Source organism: Maylandia zebra, linkage group LG1, assembly GCF_041146795.1.
Source record: "Maylandia zebra isolate NMK-2024a linkage group LG1, Mzebra_GT3a, whole genome shotgun sequence".
Classification (NCBI taxonomy): Eukaryota; Metazoa; Chordata; class Actinopteri; order Cichliformes; family Cichlidae; genus Maylandia; species Maylandia zebra.
In genome coordinates, this window is record NC_135167.1 from 13,715,142 (window position 1) to 13,727,477 (window position 12,336).

Below are 12,336 nucleotides of genomic sequence, written 5' to 3' on the forward strand. Positions count from 1 at the left end.
AAGAAAATAATAAAACAAAGCAAAAACTAAACAAACAAACAAACAAACAAGAAAAAAAACTTTCCACCTTAGATAAGTAACTACATCAAAGCAAAAGAATCAAGAGGTTTTTTTTTTTTGGTTTTTTTTTGCTCTTTTCATTCTTGATTTATATATTTTTCTAATACTCTATTTTTAAACATATTTTTAAACAAGGAAAATGAACTACACCTTTTTAAATCACTGTCATAACTATTCCACAGGTTAACTCCTCTAATAGAAACACATCTCTGCTTTATATTTGTCCTCATCTTGTTTTTTATTTTTAAGAAATCTGTTCCCCTTAAGTCATATTGACTCTCTCTGACTTTGAACAGCTTCTGAGTACTGGGGCAAAGCAAGTTATTTTGTGCTTTATACATTATCTGTGCCATTTTATAGTCAACTAAATCATAAAATTTCAGGGTATTCAGATTAATAAACAAAATGTTAGTTGGTTCTATATAGTTTGATTGGTTTATAATTCTTATAGCTCTTTTTTGTAACTTGAAAATAAAGAGTGTTCGTTTTATATGCATTAACACATATCTCCAGACAGTAAGTCATATATGGAAGCAACAGAGTACAATAAAGTGTGTATAATGATTTTTTGTTCAGGACATGCTTTGTTTTATAGAGAATAGCAATGGTTTTTGACATTTTTGTTTTCACATGGTTTATATGAGACTTCCAACTCAGCTTATCATCAATTATCACTCCAAGAAATTTATTTTCGTACACTCTTTCAATTTCAATTCCATTAACCCTTATTTTAGATACATTTTTCATTTGTCTAGTGCCAAAAATAATCAATTTAGTTTTCTTTACATTTAATGATAACTTATTTACATCAAACCAGTTTTTTAATATATTTAACTCCTTTTCTGCTGTAGTCAGAAGCTGTTCTAGGTTTTTATCTGAGCAGTACAGAGTGGTATCATCAGCAAACAATACACATTTTAACAGTTTGGAAATGCTACATATGTCATTTATATATAATATAAATAATTTAGGGCCCAGCACAGAGCCCTGAGGAACACCACAAGTTACCTTCAACTGCTTAGATTTTACATTATTGAATTCGACATATTGATATCTTTCATCCAGGTAACTTTTCATCCACTTGTATGCTATCCCTCTTATGCCATATCTCTCTAGTTTATTCATTAATATAGAATGATCAATTGTATCAAACGCTTTTTTTAAGTCTATAAAAACACCAACAGTATATTCCTTATTATCTATAGCATTAGATATCCCTTCAACAAGTTCCATCACTGCCATCGAAGTGGACCTTTTCACTCTAAAGCCATATTGGTTATCACTTAGGAGATTATGCTTCTCAATATATTTATCAAGTCTATTAACAAATAACTTTTCTAAAATTTTTGAGAACTGTGGGAGTAGTGATATTGGCCTATAATTGGTAAACTGACATCTCTCTCCGTTTTTATGGATTGGAATAACTTTTGCTATTTTCATTTGTGAGGGAAACACACCAGTTTGAAAGGACAGATTACAAATGTATGCGAAAGGTTGCACTATATATTCTATAATACTTTTAACTAATATCATGTCAATATCAAAACAGTCAGTGGACTTTTTATTTTTAAATGTCTTCACAATGTTAATTATTTCTCTATGAGTTACAGCACCAATAAACATGGAGGACACATTCTGAGTAATATGTTTATTTAGGTCGTTATTATTTCTTTTGCTAAATTAAAGCCAACATTTACAAAGAAATCATTAAATTCATTTGCAATGTCTTTAGTTTTATCAAGCACAATATCTTTATCTTTTTTAAAATAATCTGGATAATTCTTATTTTTTGAGCCCTTTTTGATTATACTGTTTAATATCCTCCATGTTTCTTGTGTGTTACTTCTACTTTGCTCCAATAATTTGTGGTAATATTCTTTCTTACTTGTTCTTATAATATTTACTAATCTATTTTTATATAACTTGTACTTTATTTCAGCATCTTTTGTCCTCTGTTTTATGAATCTCTTATATAGATTATTTTTCTTTTTACATGCATCTTCTATCCCCTTTGTGATCCATGGCTTATTTGATCTGTGATGCTTTCTAGTGATCTTCATTAAAGGACAATGTTTTTCATATAGTGAAATTACAGTTGATAAGAATGCATCATATGCACTATTTGAATCTTCATTTGCAAAAACCTCGTTCCAATTGTGTTCCTTTAAGTCCACCTGGAGGGCAGCAATGGCTCTTGTTGTTCTATGTCGTATCATATCAAATATTTGATTCTTTTGTTTCGTTTTAATCCCAAAATAATTTTGAAAAATTGCAAAAACAGGAAGATGATCGCTTATATCAGTTATAAGAAGTCCACCTACTATTTCATGGTCAATTTTATTTGTGAATATATTATCTATCAATGTAGCTGTATCAATTGTTATTCTACTTGGTTTTATAATTACAGGGAAAAGGGAGTTACTATACATTGTATTTATGAAATCTGTTGTTTTCTGATGTCCATTTGGGTTTAGCAAATCTATATTAAAATCACCACAAATTATTTGCACTTTTTTATCATTTAGGTTGCTAAACATAGCAGCAAGTTTTTCATTGAATATCTCAAGGCATGAACCTGGTGTCCTATAGATGCAACTTATAATTATATTGTTAGCTTTTTCAACATGAATTTCAATAGTGACACATTCCAATACGTTATCTATGGTGCTTGACATGCATTCAATCAGACTACATTTCAAAACTTTATCTACAGTACATATAAAGCAACACCGCCTCCTTTTTTATTCACCCTGTTCATTGTAAATAATTCGTATCCTTCCAGTCCCATTGCACTAACTTTCTCATTATCGAGCCATGTTTCTGATATTGCAATTATATTAAACTTTTTTAACTTACTTAAACATTCTGTAATTTTAGAAAAATTTTTATACAGGCTTCTACTATTGAAATGTATGACCGACAATGCATTTGCCATTTTAATATTCACATTGAATTGGTCATCTGTATAGTACTCACAAGTATTATTGGTGTTATTGTAGAAGTGGGTATCTGGGTCAATGTTACTTTCAGGGTCATGCATGTTGTGCTCTGCATAGTTAAACGTTTTGAAGTTCGTTTTCTCAGTGTGTGTGGCAAAATAACCACCTTGACAGTCCTTTTCATAATCAAAGTCTTCCTCTTCAATATCTCTGAATGGAAACCTATAATCTGTGTCCAAACTTGTCATTTATGTGTTTTTGTTTTTGTTGTTTCCATTGTTTTTGAGCCATAAGGCCAGAAACACTTTCCATACCCATTGTTCATTATCCAATCGTCACTTTTCCAATAGATTCCATAGCAGATTCCTGATTATTTATATTGCTCTAAGTCTTTGAGTTCTTTTATCATCACAACTTTCGCTTCTTCGGGATTGCCATTTAGTCTTATCATTACTTTGCAGTTCCTCGTCCATGTCGCTTGTATCTTATTTTGTTTTCTCAGGCTGCATGCCTGTCTTGCAATTTCAGAAGTCTTTTTCGTTAAATGTTCATTTAAATACACACCAAGTAGCGAAATAAAGAAAAAAAATGGCAACAGCACCATAGAAAAGTGGACCAGTGGCAGACGTATGCTTTCTTGCTTTGGTATATACAGGGGTGTGTACTGAGCCCTCTCCTGTACTCACTCTACACCTACGACTGCACAGCCACTAACAACTCCAACATCATTGTGAAGTTTGCGGACGACACTACAGTGGTGGGTCTTATCACCAATGGTGATGAGACGGCCTACAGGGAGGAGGTCAGCGCCCTGACCCACTGGTGTCAAGACAACCATCTCACCCTCAACGTCGCAAAGACAAAGGAGTTGATAGTGGACTTTCGGAGGTGCAGAGAAGTACACACCCCCATCACCATCAACGGCGCTGCTGTGGAGAGAGTGAGCAGCTTCCGGTTCCTTGGCGTACATCTGGCTGAGGATCTTACGTGGTCAGTACACACAAACAAAACAGTGAAGAAGGCGCAGCAGCGCCTCTTCTTTCTCAGGAGACTGAAAAGATTTGGCATGAACCCCCGCATCCTCAGGACCTTCTATCACTGTGCCATTGAGAGCATCCTCACTGGATGCATCACCACCTGGTATGGCAACAGCACCGCCTACAACTGCAAAGCTCTCCAGCGAGTAGTGCGGTGCTCTGAACGGATAATTGGAGGTGAGCTTCCCTCCCTCCAAGACATCTACAGGAAGCGGTGCCTGAGGAAAGCGGGGAGGATCATCAAGGACTCCAGTCACCCCAGCCATAAACTGTTCAGACTGCTTCCATCAGGAAGGAGGTTCTGCAGCATCTGGTCCCGAACCAGCAGACTGAGAGGCAGCTTCTTCCACCAGGCCATCAGACTGCTGAACACGTCATAGACACCTCACCTTCACTACTGGAACTTCAACTTCAACATTATGCACTCCATACTGTACAGTAATGCCACTGTTTTGCACATGTCTCAACTCTGTATATTTTTATATATTTTATTTTATTGTTTACTCTATTTAATTTGTAAAATATGTGTATACACACACACACACACACACGTAGAAAAATATTTAGTATACACATCCAGAAATGCATATACTATTATATATTGTACATATATTTATTAGTTTCAGATTTAGCCATTCTTGTATTTTGCTTGTTTACGTTGTTGTATTTTGCACAACTCTGTTGCTTGTGAAGCTCACACACAAGAATTTCACTCACATGTACTGTACCAATGTACCTGCACATGTGATGTGACAATAAAAGTGATTTGATTTGATTTGATATATTGTCTTTTAAAGCTGTTCTGCTCTATGCAGATTATCCCAAGCAAAAGAGGCTTTCATTCGTGTGTGGAAACAACAGAAATTCTGTAGTCCGCTAAAGCTGATGGCTTGCATGTTTCACTAACATAGTCACCAAAAAAAAAAAGGAAAAAAAAATGTTGTCATTAGTCACAATTTACAAATGTGTGTGCGTGTATAGGGACAGAGACATGGAGTGTGGGTATATCTGTCCACAACTGTGCGACACTAGCCGGTCCATGTCAAACTCTCCACCCATCCAATACCCACACATCTGTGTGCAAAACACACATGCACATACGTCCAAGAAAGGGTCATTTTTCACTGGGTAATTGGCGGCGAGGCACATTGCCCTTGGGATTCGATAATTCATAACCTCCTCCCATCCGATATTGGATAGCTAGTAGAAATGGGCTGAGACAAGGGGTGGTGTGCACAGCGCAGAGAGGAGGGGGTGGCTGCATCATTAGAGAGGAGAGGTAATGGCTCTTATTGATTCTGCCCCACCGGGCTCCCTCACCATTTCATGTTTAAAACAACACTGATCCTCATTACCCAGGCAGCCACCAATGCCCTGATAAAGAAGAGAGAAAAGACACAGCGAAACACGATGAGGAGAGAGTGAGGAGAGGAAAAGGAGGATGGCAGGAGAGGAGGGGTAAAAGAAAGCATTAGAGAAGATGAGAGTGGAGAGGGAGGAAAGGAGAGAGGCGGAAAAGGAAAAAAATAATCAGGAGAAAGGATGAAAGTGAGTGCACAGCTTGTGTTTTGCTGTCTTAATGCCTCACTTTGAGTGGTATAAGTAATTACTGTCACCCTTTAATGCGTGTAATGCATTATTACTTGTTCAAATCTCCCTTTCCCCTCATCCTCCACCCCCTGTAGTGTGTAATAAGACTAAAGAATTGACTCAAAGCAGACTGCTTGGATCTGTCTAATAATTCTCTGTGCTATTATCCTCTCTTTGCTGCTAACACACAGCGCTCTCTGTGTGTTTGGCCACCGGCAAACATTATCATTACTGCAACTGTGGTATAAGACCAGCTCTAATGTCTTCTTTCTCCCTCTCTCTTTACTCTCTCCTTGACTCTTTCCAAATTTGAGGTTTTATTATAAGAAGGTAATTTGCCTGATCAAATTGCTTCAAACTAACAACTGGAGAATCAAATATTTTATTATTTTCCAAGTCTGTATTTGCTGCTGAAGAACTTTTTTTTTTTTTTTAAGTCTGGCCATAAATCGAGTCAATTGGCAGTTCTAATTGTCTGAAATGTTGTTTTGTTTTGTGTTTTGCTGGGACAGAGGTAAGTTAAACCCGTCATTAAATTTCAATTCTTTTTCAAATGCCATCTGGGTCAAGAATCAACATCTATTCATTTATTTATTCTCTTCTGCTTATATAATTCAGGGTCGCAGGGGAGCGATATATATATATGGCAAAAAATTATATTTTGCATGGCTGAAGTAGAGCTTCAACATGCAACAAGAAGAAATAGGAGTGAGACAAAAAACATTTGAGCATGCAATCTATTGAAAACAACACTTAAATTGAAACATACTGTTTTACACCTGATCAAAAGTTTAGGACCACGCCTCCAAAAAAAACCCTGTAAAACCCCCCAAAACAGAAATCAAAGTTCTGAACATGAACTCAGTAATGAGTAGCTCCACCGTTATTGTTGATCACTTCAAAAAAATTGTTGCGGCATGCTTGATGCAGGAGTTTTCATGATGAGAGTAGGAACATTTCTCCAAGTGGTGAAGACAGCCGCACGAAGGTCGGATAGTTGTCCATTTTTGTAAATTTCCCTTGCCATCCATCAATAAAAGGTTCTCAATTGGATTTAGATCAGGGGAACATGCAGGATGGTCCAAAAGAGTGATGTTATTCTCCTGGAAGAAGTCCCTTGTCCCCTTTAATTACATAGGACATCCAAGGAAGAGTCTCCAGAATTAGACGCCTACTGGCTAAAGAAGCTGACTGCACTCCACAAACGTCTGGCAGCACAGATGAACCAGCTGCTAGTCGATGAGAGACACCCGGAATGGCTAACCATAGGATGGACAGTCCTCAACGACCCCCAGAAGGGACCGGTCCCATCCAACTACAAGCCAATAACCTGCCTCAGTACCACATGGAAGCTCCTGTCAGGCATCATAGCAGCTAAGATGAACACACACGAGGCTCAATACATGAGTGGAGCTAAGAAAAGAATGGGCTACTACACTACTACTACTACTACTGATAGACCGAGCAGTCGACCTAGACCGCAAGACTAGGCTGACCAACCTCTGCATTGCCTGGATAGACTACAAGAAGGCCCATGACTCGATGCCCCACACCTGGATCCTGGAATGCCTAGAACTATAGAAGATCAGCAGGACCCTAAGAGCTTTCATCAGAAACTCAAGAGGGACGTGACAAACAACACTAGAGGCCAACTTCAAGCCTACAGCACACGTCACCATCATGTGCGGGATCTACCAAGGAGATGCTTAGTATTTAGTATTTATTTAGTATTTATTTATTTATTGTCATTGTCAAGAACAATGAAATTGCGTTTGGGGCTTCCATACAACCCAAAAAAAAAGAAGAAAATAATAAATACCCCTTAAAACCCAAGTGTACATATTTAACCCAGTGTGACTCCAATGCAATAAGACAATCCTTAGCAATAATGTTCGTAGAAATTCAGACAAAGACCTGAGAAACATGACAAAATACAACAATGCAACCCATTCAATATTATTGTACTGTGAGATATGATATCAGATATGATAGTTATCTATTTAAGAAAGAGGGGGGGGGGGGGGCAGGAGGGGGAAGAGAATAAAGATATGATGCACCAATGCAGACCAGTTCATTGCTATTAAGAAGTTGGATATGGTTATTGTCCGTGAGAGGGGGGCAGAGAGTTCAGGAGCCTCACAGCCTGTGGATACAGGCTGTTGGCCAGTCTGGATGTTCTGGCCTGTATAGACCTGTACCTTCTCCCTGAGGGCAGCAGATGGAAAAGGTGGCGCGCAGGGTGATGTTGGTCCCGCAGGATACTGTGCACCCTCCTCAGACAGCGAGCGGGGAAGATATTACTGATCTCTGGCAGACTTGTTCCAATAATTCTGCCAGCTTCTTTCACCACCCGCTGGAGTGCTTGCTGATCGGCCTTGGTGCAGCTGGGGAACCACACTAGAAATCCATACGTCAGAACGCTGCTGATGGCACAGTTGTAGAAGTTCAACATCAGAGATCTGGGAATGTGTGCGCTCCGCAGTCTCCTCAGGTAGTAGAGGCGCTGTTGGGCCTTCCGTACAACTGAGGTGATATGGTTGCCCCAGGACAGGTCCTCGGTCACAGTTACCCCCAAGAATTTAAAACTGCTCACCCTCTCCACCGCCTCACTGCCAATGAAGAGAGGCAGATGGTTGTTATGACCCCTCTTCCGGAAATCTACAATGATCTCCTTGGTCTTTTTGGTGTTTAAGACCAAGTTATTGTCGTGGCACCATGACTCTAGTTGTTGCACCTCTGTCCTATAGTTTGTCTCATCATTGTTGGATATAAGTCCGAGCACTGTAGTGTCATCTGCAAACTTAACAATGAGATTGGACGCGCAGGAGGAAATACAGTCATGGGTGAAGAGAGTGTATAGCAGAGGGCTCAGAACACACCCCTGAGGGGCACCGGTGTTGACCACAAGGGTGGAAGAGGTGTTCTTACCCACTCTGACACTCTGTCTACGGTTAGTGAGGAAGTCCACAATCCAGTTGCACAGAGAGGAGTTAAGTCCCAGTTGGTGGAGTTTGGGACGGAGTTTGTATGGCCGGATGGTATTAAAAGCCGAGCTGTAGTCTACAAAGAGGAGCCGTGCATAGGTGTTCCTGTGTTCCAAGTGCTTCAGTAATGTGTGCAGCACTGTGGCGATCGCATCCTCGGTTGACCGGTTCTCCCTGTATGCAAACTGGTGCGAGTCCAGGGATGGTGGAAAAGCAGCTCTGATGTGTTTAATGACCAGTCTCTCCAGGCATTTGGCGGGAATGGGGGTGAGTGCCACAGGTCTGAAATCGTTCAGACATGTGACATTTGACTGTTTTGGGATGGGAACGATGGTTGCTGCTTTGAAACAGGATGGTACCAGTGAACAGGACAACGAGGTGTTATATATAGAGGTGAAGACGTCCGCCAGGTCCGCAGCACAGTCTTTTAGCACCCGGCCCAGCACTCCATCCGGCCCGGCCGCCTTCCTGGTGTTAATGCTCCGGAACACACGCCTCAGCTCATGAGTGCTCAGGACCGGAGCAGGGTCGGTTGAGGGGAGAGGGGACAGGACAGGGTCGGTGTTCTCCCTGTCAAAACGGGCATAAAAGAGATTTAGATCCTCAGCCAGAGTAGAACTGTCGGCTGAGGGTGATGGTGTTCTTCTTTTGTAGTCCGTGATAGCCCTGATGCCCTCCCAGACTTGCCTTGGGTTTGTGTTGTTCTCAAACCTGGCCTCGATACGCCTCCTGCCTCCTCCATGCTTTGTCCCCACTGCTGTTCTGCATAGGCCTGAACACCCTTATCATTAACGAGATTGGCTACGGATACCGACTACGGAACGGAGCAGTTGTCAGCCACCTCCTCTACATGGATGACATCAAGCTGTATGCCAAGAGTGAATGAGACATTGTTTCACTGATCCACACCACCAGGACATACAGTAATGACATGTATATTTGTATGTATGTATGTGTGTGGGTGTGTGTTCCTCTTTACCTCTTACCTCAAGCTTAAAAATAGCTGAGCAGAGGTGTACAGCATGAGCAAAAGTGTTAGGTACTTGCAACTTGCATAAGATTCCAACTGTGTGTGAGATGGGTATGACAAATTGCTATCACGTTCTTAATATTATACCTACTGTGGATATTTGTAATAGTATGTAACATCTACTTTTGAAATTAGCATGGTTGAATCACCGTTGTTGCCGTTATTGTAGAATCAAAACTGGAACATTTTGACTTATACGAATTTATTCACTAGACCTGCCAGAGATATGAATTTAGTCGAAGGCTTATTATCCTCACCTGACAAACAGTCACCACCAACAACTTTAATTTTTAATATATTTTTTACAATAAAAAACAGACAGCAGTTCTGAAACTGTGTGATAGCATCTGTTGGTTGGGCATTGAGCAACTGTAGGTGGGGTGTGGAACCTCAGGGGAAAAATAAAAAGTGATACTGAGTTGAATGAGTATGATTTATTTATAGAAAACCAGGAGTTTGCTGATGCTATCATGTTGATCTTTTTTGGTTTAAAAAACCCCCCAAAACTTTGATGCTTTTTTTTATTGTTTGTGGTTGGAAGAAAATGTGAAGTGAGGCATAACTGAAAAAGTCTGAGAACTGCTTTAACCCCAGTAAACTTACTATTTTGCTCTTCTCCTTCTCTTGTGCTGCTAACATGCACTGTTACTTTCAGTTCATCTGGATTAACAATTAGATGCAGACAAAAACTAAATAAAGAGATGAAAGTTATCAGGCGAAGGTCCCAAAGGAAAGTTGCTTGTATCAACTGAACACTACACACATGGATTTTGCCAGATTAATTTTAGGTGAAGCTGCCTTCATATAAAGTTTGACAACTAATTAAAAGTGACAAATTGCAATGCATGACTGTTTATTTCATGCTATATGTATATAAATCTTGTATGCGCTCCAAAATAATCATGTTACTATATCTTTTATTCAGTCATGAATTACACAATTTATTGTAGTGAAGGTCAAATGATTTCAGTGGCTGTAAGCATGGATTTGTCAGCACTTTTCAAGATGAATGCATCCTTAGTGCATTAATACACCGAAGCATGTACCATACTCAAGAGTATTTTTCAGGTTTTATCTTACATTTTACTAACTCATTGGCCTAAATAATGATTACTGTGAGCATCCTTTATTTTTGCACATCCATTACTCTGTGCGTTTTACAATCCGTGATATTGACTACTGCTACACAGAGACTTTCCTTCATCGGAAAACAATCCAGTAGATGGTAACTGCAGGTTGGTATCATAACCTTGTTGCATTTTCAAGTAAAGCAACTTCCAGTGTGGCAGTATGAATACTGACAACAACCACGAGTAATAAGAAAACCTGACTGAACACGGAGCTTGCCCTCTCTTGGTTGTTCTATGTGCATGCTACACTGGTAAACATATTGGACAGACACATACTGATCAACCAACAAACATGATCAGAACTACCAGTTTATGTCACCACTTGTTAAAAAAAGCTCTCACTGTGGGCTGAAAAATTGTTTTGAAGTTTGTTAAAGTTACAGTCAAACAGCAGGTTTGCAGCTAATTTCCCCCCATATACAGAAAGCAGCCACATACATAGCACGCTAAAGGCAGAGAGGAAGAGAACTTGTAAGCATCCACTTTCCATGAACGGACATTTAAATTTATGCCTGTAGATTCGGACTTAATATGAAGGGTCATGCCAGTGTTATATCATTGGAGAAGAGCTCTCCTTTACAAAAGAACAAAAATATGAAGGAAAGAGACAACACCTCACAGCAAGTTACTGATGTGTACTGCAGCACAGGTCACTCTTTTATAGTGCTTTTTGGCTTATTCATTAAAAAGTTAACTATGCAAAGGCAAGTATTTCACAATGAACTCAATTTTACTCTAATCCTATTTAGCAGAATTAGCTTCATATAAAATATAAATCAACTCATAAGTGTGATTTAGCTACAGTGAATTAGCTCCAGCTGTGGTGTACAATTTAATGATTAAAGATGTGTTTGAAGTATATAATGGAAAACATTTGTACTTTTACTACAGTAAAAATCTGTTTTTACAGAATTTACTGCAGTATTACTACTTTTATATAAGAATCAGAATTTGATCAGAGCATTTGTTCAGTGTTTATTGAAACAGTGAACAATCATTTTACTAATAATTACAGATCTAAGCACCAACCAGAAACAGCACTTTAATGTTGTTCTCTTTGTGAACACTATTAAGATTTGTAAATAAACAAATACATAAACTTATCAAACAAAAATGTAAAATAAAGAAGGAAAGAAAATTGTGCTAGGAATATTTGAGCAGTGACAACAGACAGCAGATAGATATGTGGTGTTTTCCTGTGGTTTGCGGTCTAGGGCAGGAACCAGAGTGATGTCAACAACCTTGACTATCTTATCAGACACTAGTTCAGATCAGACAAATGAGCTTCTTACCAAAGACAGCCTGCCACATCCTCTTCTCCTGTCCACTCCACAGACTGCCGGTTTACAGAATCTGCCTTTGTACACAAACAGCAAAAAATAACAATTGATAGTTAGCTTACATTGCCTTCACGATGTAACTCAATTTAGCATTGTAACCTGCACTTAGAACTCAGTTTCCTGCAATCTGCAATCTACTGACATCTAGTGGTGAATATTTTCCACACTGTAACTTTAAGAAGAGTAGAAGAGTTTACCATTGGGCTGAAATTTCACTTAAAAAACT